General features: G+C 44.9%; 1 non-coding gene across 1 annotated transcript; it reads left to right on the forward strand.

The window, feature by feature from the left end:
- Positions 1-11,620: 11,620 nt before the first annotated feature.
- trnah-gug (transfer RNA histidin (anticodon GUG)) lies at positions 11,621-11,692 on the forward strand. The gene has a single exon. It is a non-coding gene; the product is annotated as a tRNA-His (tRNA).
- The last annotated feature ends 1,479 nt before the right edge of the window (positions 11,693-13,171 follow it).

Genomic DNA, 13,171 nt, shown 5'->3' on the forward strand with positions numbered 1-13,171 from the left:
TCACCATGACTACTCCAATACAGTCCCAGCTTGTCTCCCACATTCACCTCCACATCCTCATGATCACCTCAGATTCTACTGTCTGTGTCCTTGCAGCAAGTTGTGTAAGACACCTACTTCAGTTTTAACCTGATCTATATTATGTTCAGAAAGATCATTTCAAAATTTGGTTCACTGCTTCTTCAGGACCTTTGTGAAGAAGGGCTCATGCCCGAAATGTCGATTCTCCTGCTCCTTTGAAGCTGCCTGACCTGCTGCGCCTTTCGAGCAATACATCTTCGGTTGTTATTGTAGTAACCAGTTAATTACAAGTTACTGACAAAATAATTCAAGAGGAGCTGCTACTGGTGGTGGAAATGCTGCTGGTTGGTATAACAGAGGGCTGGGGTAAATGCTGTACTGGGTTTTGATGAGAAAGTTGAGCAATGTAAGATTATTTTTTCTTTGTTAATAAGAAGAGGCAGAGATTGCAGCGAGGACATCCATAAGCATGCACCCTCACCAACACTAATGCTCAGTAGCAGCAGTGCCAATCATGTGGGCTGCTTTAGTCAGGATGATATCAAGTTTCTTGAGTGTTGTTAGGGCTGCACTCATCCAGGCAAGGGGGGAGTATTCCATCACACTCCTGACTTGTGTCTGGTAGCGTTTGGACAGGATTTCAGGAGCCAGGAGTTGAATTACTCTTGTAGCCACTGTGTTTATGTTGTGAGACCAATTCAGTTCCTGATCAATGATTATCCACAGGATAATTTTGATATTAGGTGTTCAGTCATGGTAACACATCGAATGTCCAGGGATGGTTGTTATGTTATTTCTTACACGTGATTGTCATAGCCTGCATTTGTGTGTCATGTATGTTACTTGCCTCCTGTAAGCCCAAGCCTGGATATTGTCCAGATCTTGTTGTACTTGGACTTGGACTGCTTCAGTACCTGAGGAGTTAATTATTTATTAACATTAAATAGTCATGAGATTATGCAAATTCCTTTTTCTATCAAATGTCATGGACTGTATCTTGTGGTCACTCTTTGTCGAGGGAAGTGAGCAGAATCGAGTTGAAGATTATCAGATCAACCATGAGTTCATTGAATGTTGGAGCAGACTCGATGGGCTGAGTGGCATACTTCCACTTTGTTTAATGCCTTATTTTATTCATAAGCTCAGAATTGTGAGCGGATGAGCTGAAGTGACAGGAAACATTTATTAAACAGATCAGACAGATCAGGAACAAGGCTCATAAACTCAGGAAGAAGAAATGTGCTGTGGCCTGGGTGCAACAAATGACACTGGGCACAACACAGGTGGCTGTGTCCAGAAGCTGGGATTGTTGAAGAAAGTTGGTAGACCTTATACAGTTGGCAAGTCAGTGATCACGCTGGATGATGGATCGTTGTATGGTTCACACACAGCAGAAATTAGTGGAAGAATGAAAGGTTCATTTCATTGGAGAAGATTTCTGTGGTTCCGATTCCGAGTGACTGTTTGAAATACTGATCAAATCATTTTGTGAAGTGTTAGGTTAAAATACTCATGTACAACCCCACTGGATAAAGTTGTGCTCCTGATCTCTTGTTATCTGTTTCTCTTTCTTTCGTTGTAACTTCACAGAAAGACAAGATGGAATGTGGGGCAGAAAGAAAAATGCTTTCATTCTTATTACAACAATTTAATGCACAATTGAATAGAATGACTACTCTCGTTCTTCATTTCGACTTTAATGTGGTGTAGATTGCTCGTCAATCTCCCGTGCAGTGAAGGGCAAAAACAAGATTCTCGACCCAGTCTCACGTGCAAAGGAAAACTGCTGGAGCGGTTTGTGAAGTTAGCAACCAGAGTGTGACTCGAATCCGTGAATGTGGAGAACAACAGTATAATAACCAACCACAATAATCGCTCGGTCCCCTCAGCACATTTTGTAAAGCGGGGACATGTGACCTCATCAGGTTACATGCAGTGAAAGTCATAGATTAGATTAGATTACTTACAGTGTGGAAACAGGCCTTTCGGCCCAACAAGTCCACACCGCTCCGCCGAAGTGCAACCCACTCAGACCCCTACATCTTCCCCTTACCTAGCACTATGGGCAATTTAGCATGGCCAGTTCACCTGGCCTGCACATCTTTGGACTGTGGGAGAAAACCGGAGCACCCGGAGGAAACCCACGCAGACACGGGGAGAACGTGCAAACTCCACACAGATAGTCGCCTGAGGCGGGAATTGAACGCGGGTCTCTGGCGCTGTGAGGCAGCAGTGCTAACCACTGTGCCACCGTGCCGCCCACATTTCTCATGGATGAGAAATTTCCAGAGCGGAATCGAATCCACACCATTGTGTTTCTGCTTTCACCAGAATTATAATGACAGCAAATTCCAATAAATAGCCATGCTGGTCAGAATGGATAGCTCTCATTGATAAATTCTGAGTCTGAACTGTGTCACAATCAAAGAGAGAACAAGACTTTTGCGTCATATTCTCACCTTCATTTGACTCATAATTTCTTCAGTCACGTTCTCTCTCACGTGAAGAAGCAGACATGGAGAGGGAGATAAAGACGATGTTGTGGCTCAATGGCCTTTCTGATATGGCTGAACCTGAAATTGGATTAAACTGCAAGAAACGCTGTTTGTTCGTTTCATTTTAATTTTGTGGAAGCGTGACAATGTTCATTGTAATATCGGAAGTGAATTAGATTTATCTCATTGGAACGATTAATGTTGTATTCAAATTTGCTCCGACTTTATTTTAGTTTAAGGAGAATACTTCTTAGAAAAGCAAAGGGTTAAAGCACAGTTTTGTTGCTCGTTACTTTGGCAGATTTCACCGAGTATTAAATGGACCAAATATCATGGTGTTTGTCCTCACATCTTGAACGCATGTGATTAAAGCACGAAGTCGATCTCCAAGCAACGAGTCACTTCCTGTTCATTATGTAATATCTTCCCATCGCAATAAAAAAATTCTGCTCAGTTCCATTTACAGTGCTTGAAGTGGAATATTATGCCAAATCTTTCTCAACTTAGAGTTTTGGAATCGAATCTTATTCAGCTGCACATCTTCATGAAATGTCTTTACATTTAAAGTCAACCAAATTAGACATTGTTTCCCCGCAACTTCCGACTGACTACACCCTACCCCTACTGCTTTACCTCGCCACACGCTGTCTCTCTCCTTGTGAAATTTATTCCTTGTATGTCACCAAATGTGCCTTTTGAAATATTTTGAAAAACAGATTCTCGCAGTGACAGCGATTCTGTTCTCATCATTTCGTTGTCCTTCAAAGGTTTTATTCAAAGTATTTGAATGCCTGACATCTAAAAGTTTAATTACTTGAAAGAGGGAATTTTCCACCCATTTACTCTGTCCAAGCATTTCATAAGTGGAAAAAAAACCCACTAAGTCTTCCTTGGTTCAGCGATAACTGTTCTCAATTTTCCAAGAAGACAAGTGAATAAAATCTCATCCTCAGTACACCGCCATCAGCATCTTCTCTAATGGCTTTACACCCCAGTAAACACCGTCATTATCAATTCATAGAATCACAGAATCCGACAGTGCAGAAAGGGCATTTCAGTCAATCGAGCCGCTGTCGACTCTCTGAAGGTCATCTCACCCAGACCTCGCTCCCCTCCCTATTCTCGTATATTTCACCTGAGGAAGAGTGAGCCCAACCTCTTATGAATTCAAATAAACCTGTTGGACTATAAGCTGTCGGCCAGTGACTTCTAAACTTGTCCCCACGTTACCCATGGCTAATTCACCTAACTTACTTAATTCACTCCCTGGACACGAGAGGGCACGAGAGGTCAATCAACCTAACCATCCCACTGAACAGCAGTGCAAATTACTGAGACAATGTTTCATCATTTTGAACAACTGCTGTATCATTTTATAATGGCTTTATACCCTGCTAACAGCCTCATCAAAACAAAAGAACCCAAATTCAATGTATCAAAACGCTACTCTGTCCTTTACAATTTAATTCGTGCTGTGGGAAATGTTTCTGCACTCATATTTGATTGCGTTTATGTTGTTTCTTACTCAGCTTCCTGCTTCTAGTAAATACTTCAATCCGGAACAAGTCTGTCAAATGCTTTTCATTCAAACACAGTCACAAGGTGTAGTTTGCAGAAGTCACGTGTTTGGCCGTTCACTGACACTCTGCCTCCTTGAGAACTGCAGTCCTTCCCCACCTTTATTCAGGCAGCACTGTCCTTCGTGTGATATGCTCCATCGAGAATGGAAGGACAAGTATCAATACCCGCACATGGGAACGGGGCGACAGTTTTAAAACGTTTACACTGTCCCCAGGGGAAAATTGAGCCCTGTGACAGGCGGGGACACTAAACATTATACTACCGAGGACATTATACTACCGAGGAACTGCGTGGGTTTCCTCCGGGTGCTCCGGTTTCCTCCCACAGTCCAAAGATGTGCAGGTCAGGTGAATTGACCATGCTAAATTGCCCATAGTGTTAGGTAAGGGGTAAATGTAGATGTAGGGGTATGGGTGGGTTACGCTTCGGCGGGGCGGTGTGGACTTGTTGGGCCGAAGGGCCTGTTTCCACACTGTAAGTAATCTAAGTAATCTAATCTAAAAAGAGTGTCAAAGGAGGCCCTTCAACCAAATGTGGCCACACTTGTCAAAAACAACTGCCTAATGAACTGAATCCCATTTCAGAAAACTTATCCCACAGCCTTATATGTCTTGGCATCAAAAGTTCACATCTGAATATTTATTCAGGTTATAAGTGTTTCTGCCACTCTGAAAAATGCAGACAGTGTATTCCAAATTCCTACCTTCCACTGGCTGATAAAGCTCTTTCGCACATCTTCTCAAAGTCTTCTGTCTTTCTCCTTAAGTCTCTGGCCCCTGCTGATCGATCCGTCCATCAATGGGAAACTCACCAGATGGCCTCCTTCTTTAGAGACCGCAATTTCCCTTTCCACGTGGTTAAAGATGCCCTCCAATGCATCACGTCCACATCCCGCACCTCTGCCCTCAAACCCCACCCCTCCAACCGTAACAAGGACAGAACGCCCCTGGTGCTCACCTTCCACCCTACAAAACTTCGCATAAACCAAATCATCCGCCGACATTTCCGCCACCTCCAAAAAGACCCCACCACCAGGGATATATTTCCCTCCCCACCCCTTTCCGCCTTCCGCAAAGACCGTTCCCTCCGTGACTACCTGGTCAGGTCTACACCCCCCTACGACCCACCGTCCCATTCTGGCACTTTCCCTTCACCGCAGGAACTGTAAAACCTGTGCCCACACCTCCTCCCTCACCTCTATCCAAGGCCCTAAAGGAGCCTTCCACATCCATCAAAGTTTTACCTGCACATCCACTAATATCATTTATTGTATCCGCTGCTCCCGATGTGGTCTCCTCTAAATTGGGGAGACTGGGTGCCTCTGAGCAGAGCGCTTTAGGGAAAATCTCCGAGACACCCGCACCAATTAACCAAACCGCCCCGTGGCCCAACATTTCAACTCCCCCTCCCACTCTGCCAAGGACATGGAGGTCCTGGGCCTCCTTCACCGCCGCTCCCTCACCACCAGACGCCTGGAGGAAGAACACCTCATCTTCCGCCTCGGAACACTTCGACCCCAGGGCACCAATGTCGACTTCAACAGCTTCCTCATTTCCCCTTCCCCCACCTCATCCTAGTTTCAAACTTCCATCTCAGCGCACTCTCCTTGACTGGTCCGGACTTGTCGAACCTGCCTATCTCCTTTTCCACCTATCCACTCCACCCTCTCCTCCTTGACCTATCACCTTCATCCCCTCCCCCACTCACCCATTGTACTCTATGCTACTCTCTCCCCACCCCCACCCTCCTCCAGCTTATCTCTCCACGCTTCAGGCTCACTGCCTTTATTCCTGATGAAGGGCTTTTGCCCGAAACGTCGATTTCGCTGCTCGTTGGATGCTGCCTGAACTGCTGTGCTCTTCCAGCACCACTAATCCGGTAAACTCGTTCAGTCAATCCTGTCCATACCATAACGCAATCATGTCTTATCTATATTTCCTTTGCACTGCGACAAGCACTCCACTCTGTCCTGTCTTTCTTCACAACTGAAACTCTTCAGCCCAAACAGTATCCCGGGAAATATCTCCTGCAATTCTCTCAGTGTGATCACATCCCTACTATCATGTGACTTGCAAAACTGCACACAACACTCTTGCTTGAGCCTAATGAGCATTTGTTTTAAAATTTCTGCATTAGTATAAGCGCGATTCTGGCTAAGCAGAATGTATTACCCATTCCGAATTGCCCAGAGGGCAGTGGAGACTCAACCATATTGCTGTGAGTCTGAAGTCACATGCAGCCCAGACCAAGTAAGGATAGCAAATTCAATCCCGAAATGACATCAGTGAAACAGATTTTGTTTTCAACAATTATCAATGGATCTATAGTAGTTCTTAGATTCTTCCTCGCAGATATTTTTTGAATCCAAATTTGACGATCATGGCATAGTGGGATTCAAGCCCGAGTACCCAGACTATTACCTCGGTCTCTGGATTATCTGTCCTATTAAATTACCACAAGACCAACGCAGAAAGCCATAAAAGCTGATCTTTTCCAATAAAATGTGTTTTCACCCAAACTGCCCTGGGTATTTTCCATGAGCCTGACGCTCCAATTGTCTCTGTCCTATATCAGTAAAAGCTGTTCCATGGGGATTGATTTCACAACCGCGGTATCCAAATGGATCGAATTGTTTAAAGGTCCCGATGGTGGGATTGGGGCGCGTTCACGAAACAACAGTGACCGCAGCAGCAGCACAGACAGAACAGTATGAATGTGAAAGAGAGTGATTGGTTGTGCATTGCCTCAGAGAAATGGGGGGAGGGAAGGAAAGGAGGTTTAATGATCGTGGGAAGGAGAGGAATCTCCGACAACGGGTGTGTTTGAATCCTGATATATGAAACGCAGAGATGTAAGAGAGCGGAATTTGAAGGTAAAGCGATTAATTTCTTAGCATTTGTCACAAAAAGGACAACGGAGAGAATACTTAGTGCCGTGATTTGGTTTCAAATCGAGGTTGCTGTGGTCACAATTCAAAATACCGACAACCACGATCACAGTAACAACAGAACAGGATGCTTGCAAGCAGCAATAAGTATACTAGCAGAGGAAATGTTCGGAAGAACAGCACATGTTCAATATCAGTACCCAGCGAACAGAGACAGACACATGGGAACTGAGGATGAGCTGAAGCTTTCAGTTTGATGTCCTCAGATGCTGTGGAGATCCCTTGAATGAGAATGTTGAAAGACGAGATTGATCAATTTCGACAAAACATCAAAAATTCGGGGGACAGTACAGGATATTGTTGAAATGTATGCTTCAATAGCATTTTAGCTTAACATCGGCACAGCCGCAGAGATCGAACCGGAAATGGGGATGGGAATGTATGCACGGAGTTACTCTCTGACTCCAGTGATGAAATAGGTGAGCGTCCTGTCCGTCTGTGATGGTATAGGGGCGCAAGAAATTCCTCGGTTGAATGTGCTCCTGCTCAAGGGAATGGTTGTCCCCGTTTATACTATCATAGCGATTTCCGGTGCATCTTTCTAAGACAGCTGAGTGGCACAAGTGGAGAGTGTTGAGCCCTTAACTTTGCAGTGGTGGGTTTAAAAGATGATTTTGCTGTTTGGATCTGTGCTTCCGACACTGGCGGTGGTAGCTACATTTGCTCGCATCAGCTCAGTATCAGCTTCTTCCACACAGTCAAGACTTCAACCTGGAGAAGGTGGTGTTTGGGTGATATTTTAAACTAGTCATCTTTGGGGGTTGGGACACGGAAACGGTGATGTTTACGTTCAACGAATAAAACATGAAATACAAGCCTGACCTCAGGAACAGAGATCATGACTTTAATTTCCTGCAATCCCATTCATTAATGACCCTTATGCAGGGGATTCAACCATCTTCACCCAATTATGCCCACGAGAGACTCCAGGACCAGAAAAACATGAGCTGACCCTTAATTCAAGAATCTCCACAGTGTGGGGAAGCAATCTAATCGGCCCTTCCAGTCCACATGGTACAGCTGAAGCGCACCCCACCAGACCCCACGGTATTCCCTGTCCCATAAGCCTCCATTTCCCATTGTTGATCCCTGTAACTGGCACATCTTTGGTCTGAGGGAGAAATAAAAACGCAAACATACAGAGAATGTGTAGACTGCCCACAGACAGACACCCGAGGCTGGGATCACACCCGGGTTTGTGGTGTAGCCAGACAGCAACGAACGAGAAGCGAAGAATAAATGTTGTTCAGACCAGTCATACTCACAACCTGTGGGTGAATGAGGAAGAATGAAAAGGCATTCACAACATGGAATGTTTGTATCTGCGTGGACACAATTTGAAACGATCGTTCACCCTGTGTAGAAAAAAGGACACTGATACCAAAGAGAAAGCAGGGCAATGTGGGAACTGTTGGAAGGGAATCAATTAACCACAGAAATGGAAACTCATTTAATCAGGAACACTGTGGAGAGACCGTTCACCAGTCCCGTGTGTGGGAAGGGATGACTGAGCAAAACAACCTCGGAGACTCCAGCAGGATTACATATCCCATCAGGTGTTCGGTTATGCTGTCAATGCTGCTGTTAATCCCAACCAGCTGCCTGCTCCATAGCGTCAGTCAGAGTCATACAACATGAAAACAGGCCTGTCAGTCTAACCGATCCATGCTGAACACATTGCCAAACTAACCCATTCCCGTCTGCCTCCTCCTGTACCCGCTGAGTGGTGATAACGCCCTTGTAGTTTTATTACTGTGTTGTTAATCCAAAACCCAGGTAATATTTTGGGGACAAGGGGTTCAGGTTCTGGCATGACAGATAGTGGAGTTTGAATTCAATAAGCACCTGGAATTGAAGAGTCTCCAGATGCCCTGAATCAGTTGTGTGGAAAATCCCATCTGATTCACTCATGCCAGTTCGGGAAGCAACCTGCCATATTCATCTGCTCTGTCCCACAGGAGACTCTTAATGGATAATACCGTGGTTGACTCTTAAATGCCCTCTGGGAAATAACTGATGTACTAGGCATGAATAAATTTATTATAAAAATCCCACTTTCCCATTCATGTTTGGACTTAATTGTCCATTAAATATTGCAAACATACCCTCATCCATCACTTCCTCAGCAAGTTAATTACACACGTAAAACACCGTCACTAAAAAATGCCTTTTGTCTTTTTTTTTAGAAATCTCTCTTTTCATCTTAAACATATGCCCTCTCGTCTTGAAATCCCCCTCCTGGGAAAAGGCCACTATCGTTAACTCTAAACTTCCCTCTCAATAATTCATAAACTTCTGTCAGGTCGCCGCTCAAAACCCTAACATAGAGTGAAAACAGTCTCAACTAGGAGAAAGTGAGAACTGCAGATGAGAGATCAGAGTTGAGAGTGTTGTGCTGAGAAAGCACAGCAGATCAGGCAGCATTTGAGGAGCAGGAGAATCGACGTTTCGGGGAAGAGCCTGGTGAAGGACACCTGCGCGAAAAAATAATTGATTCTCCTGCTCCTGGGATGCTGCCTTAGCTGATGTGGTTTTCCAGCACCCCAATGTCGAATCAGAAAATAGTCTCAGCCTATCCAGCCTTTCATTATAACTCAAACCTTCCACAGGCAACAAGTGTGTATACCTTTTGTGAACCTACTCCAGCTGAATAATATCACTCCTACCATTGGGCGACCAGAACTGGACATAATATTCCAGAAGAGGCCTCATCAATGTCCTGCAAAACTTCAACATAACGTCCCAACTCCTATACACAACAGACTGAGCAATGAAGGGAAGTATTTTAAATGCCTTTGAACCATATTGTCTGTTGGTAATGCAAATTACAAGGAATTATGTACCTGCACACCGAGCTGCCCTGTTCTCCAACATAGGCAAAGCCATACTTTTTTGGTTGTACCAAAATGCAATACCTTCCATTTATCCAGATTGAACTCAATGTTGCATTTTTCAGTCCAACGACTCATTGGATTAAGATCCTTTTGAAACTTAGATACTCTTCTCCACTGTCTATAATTCTGGCGTCGCCTGCAAACCTACGCAGCATACCTGTTGTGAGTTCCACTGTTTTCTCATATAGATCAATGATTCCTATTTACTTGTAGTGGCCGTGATTTAGCAGTGTGCAGATCATACAACGGTTAGTCATGCAATTAACCATGAGGAAGAAAGCCGCAGACTGCAGGGAGATATCAAACAATTGGAAACAAAAATGGTGAAAGCAATTCATTCCAGGGAATTGGGTGATAATGAAGCAACATTAACTTCAAACCAGCTGCCCATGCTCCAGCTGTGGCACTCAGCAAGATGCACTGTAGATTGCTGTTATTATAAACGGGAACAAATTTACCCTTCAACCCCGCCTTTGACCAGGAACACTCCCAACCTCGGAATAGCTTGCACCTCTAAACCATCATAGAAATTCCGTGCATTCTCCGGTTGCGTCACTTGAGCCATCGAGTATCTCTGCGACCTCATTCCCAATCCCGATTTCAAGTTGGTTATTCGCGACTGCACCACTCAGTCCCTCTGATTCTGGGGCTAGGAACTGGGACTATGTGGCAGCACTGGTTACTGCCTTGTGTGGGGAAACTCGTGAAGTAACCGATGTTAAACTGCATTGCTATTGAAGCATACATTTCAACAACAGCTTGATAAAAACAATGACTGCAGATGCTGGAAAACAGATTCTGGATTAGTGGTGCTGGAAGAGCACAGCAGTTCAGACAGCATCCGAGGAGCAGTAAAATCAACGTTTCGGGCAAAAGCTCTTCATCAAGAATACAGGCAGAGAGCCGGAAGGGTGGAGAGATAAGTGAGAGGAGGGTGGGGGTGGGCAAAAAGTAGCATAGAGTATAATAGTTAAGTGGGGGAGGGGATGAAGGTGATAGGTCGCGATGGAGGGTGGAATGGATAGGTGGAATAGAAGATAGGCAGGTAGAACAAGTCAGGACAAGTCATGGGGACAGTGCTGAGCTGGAAGTTTGGAAATGGGGTGAGGTGAGGGAAGAGGAAAGGAGGAAACTGTTGAAGTCCACATTGATGCCCTGGGGTTGAAGTGTTCCGAGGCAGAAGATGAGGCGTTCTTCCTCCAGGTGTCTGGTGGTGAAGGAGCGGCGGTGAAGGAGGCCCAGGACCTCCATGTCTTGGGCAGAGTGGGAGGGAGAGTTGAAATGTTGGGCCACGGGGTGGTGTGGTTGATTGGTGCGGGTGTCCCAGAAATGTTCCCTAAAGCGCTCTGGTAGGAGGCGCCCAGTCTCCCCAATGTACAGGAGACTGCACCGGGAGCAACTGATTCAACAAATGATATTGGTGGATGTGCAGGTAAGAAAAGCTGCACTGTCCCCGGAGTCTTTGATGTTTTGGAGAAATCTATTTATCTCAGCCTTCAACACATTAATGATGGAATCACCACAGCCACTGGGGGAACCGATGTTAAACGGTCAGCCCATGCTCAGTTCCCACATATCTGCCACTGTTCGCTCAGCACTGATATTGTGTATTTGTTGCTCTGCCTAACATTTCTTATGATACTTTACTTATGCCGGGGGTTTAGCGTGTTCGTCTGTGGTTTGCCATGATCGTATAGTGGTTAGTACTCTGCGTTGTGGACGCAGCAACCTCGGTTCGAATCCGAGTCACGGCACTAATTGCTCTACGTGTCCCAGTCTTTTGTGAAACACAAAGGAATCAATTGTTTTAAAGTTTTGATTTTCTCCAAGGTGATTTATTTTTCCTTCAAGCTCTGCTCACTCACATATCTGTGTTTCATATGTCAGAATTCAAATCCACCTGTTCTCAGAGATTTCTTCCCTCCTACGATCACTAAACGAACTTTCCATCCCATACCCCCCTTTCATTAATTTGGAGGTGCCGGTGTTGGACTATGGAGTACAAAGTTAAAAAATGACCCAACACCAGGTTATGGTCTTACAGGTTTTATTGAAGCAGTAGCTTTCGGAGAGATGCTCTTTCATCATGTGTTTGCGGAGTCATTTCCTATTTCACTAAGGCATTGCAGAATCTAACACTGACTCTCACATTGATATCGATTAGTCTGTGTGGCTGTGGTCACTGTTGCTGGGTGAACGTGCCCCAACCCCACCATCGGGACCTGCAGACCATTTGATCCATTTGGTTACCACTATTGTGAGATCAATACTCATGTAGCAGCTTTTACCAATATGGACCAGATATTATTGTTGGGGGGGGGGGGGTCCAGCTCAGGAAAATGGCACAGAACAGTTTCGGGGAAAAGCAACTTAATTGGATAAGATCAGTTTCACTGCTTTTCTGCAATGGCCAAGCGCTATTACCACTGAACACTGAACTGTTAATTCAGACACCAGGGACCTGGATTTGACTCCGACCATGCTAGGTGGTCGAATTGGGATTCAATAAATATCTGGATTTACGAATCTAATAACTCCTATATATCCATGTTCAATTGTTGAAAAAAAAAACAATCTGACGTCATTTAAGGAATGAAACTGCCATTCTTACCTGCTCAGGCCTCCATGTGACTCCAGACTCACTACAAGATGGTTGAGTGTCAACTACCCGCTGTGCAATTAGGGATAGCAATCAATGCTGCCGAGCCAGCGACGCCCACATACTGTAACAGAATAGAAAAAACGTTCATTCGGCCCTAGCTAGATTACTGTGTGCAGTTCTGCAATTCAGAGTACTGCATGGATGTGATCACACTGGGAACGTTGCAGGAGAGATTCACTGGGATATTGTCTGGGCTGAAGTGTTTCAGTTGTGAGGAGAGATTGGACAGACTGGGGTTGTTTGTCGCCGAGCAGAGGAGATTGGAGAAGACATGACTGAGATATAATAAATACTGAGGGATATGGATAGGATAGACCGAAAGAAGCCTTTGTTATTGATGGAGGGATCTAACACCGGGGCCAAGAGATTTCGGGGAAAGGCAGAAAGGTTTGAGTAGATTTGCGGAAAGGGTCAGAGAGGCAGAAATCATTCTAACCTTTAAAAAAATTGAGATGTTAATTTGTGATGCCAAAACATGTAAGATTATGGGCTAAACGATGGAACTTGATTCAGGTCGTTAAGCAGTTGTGTTGGGCAAGAGCGGCCACAACAGGCTGAAGGGTCTCCTTCG

The sequence above is a fragment of the Chiloscyllium punctatum genome, chromosome 16 (genome assembly GCF_047496795.1).
Source record: "Chiloscyllium punctatum isolate Juve2018m chromosome 16, sChiPun1.3, whole genome shotgun sequence".
NCBI lineage: Eukaryota > Metazoa > Chordata > Chondrichthyes > Orectolobiformes > Hemiscylliidae > Chiloscyllium > Chiloscyllium punctatum.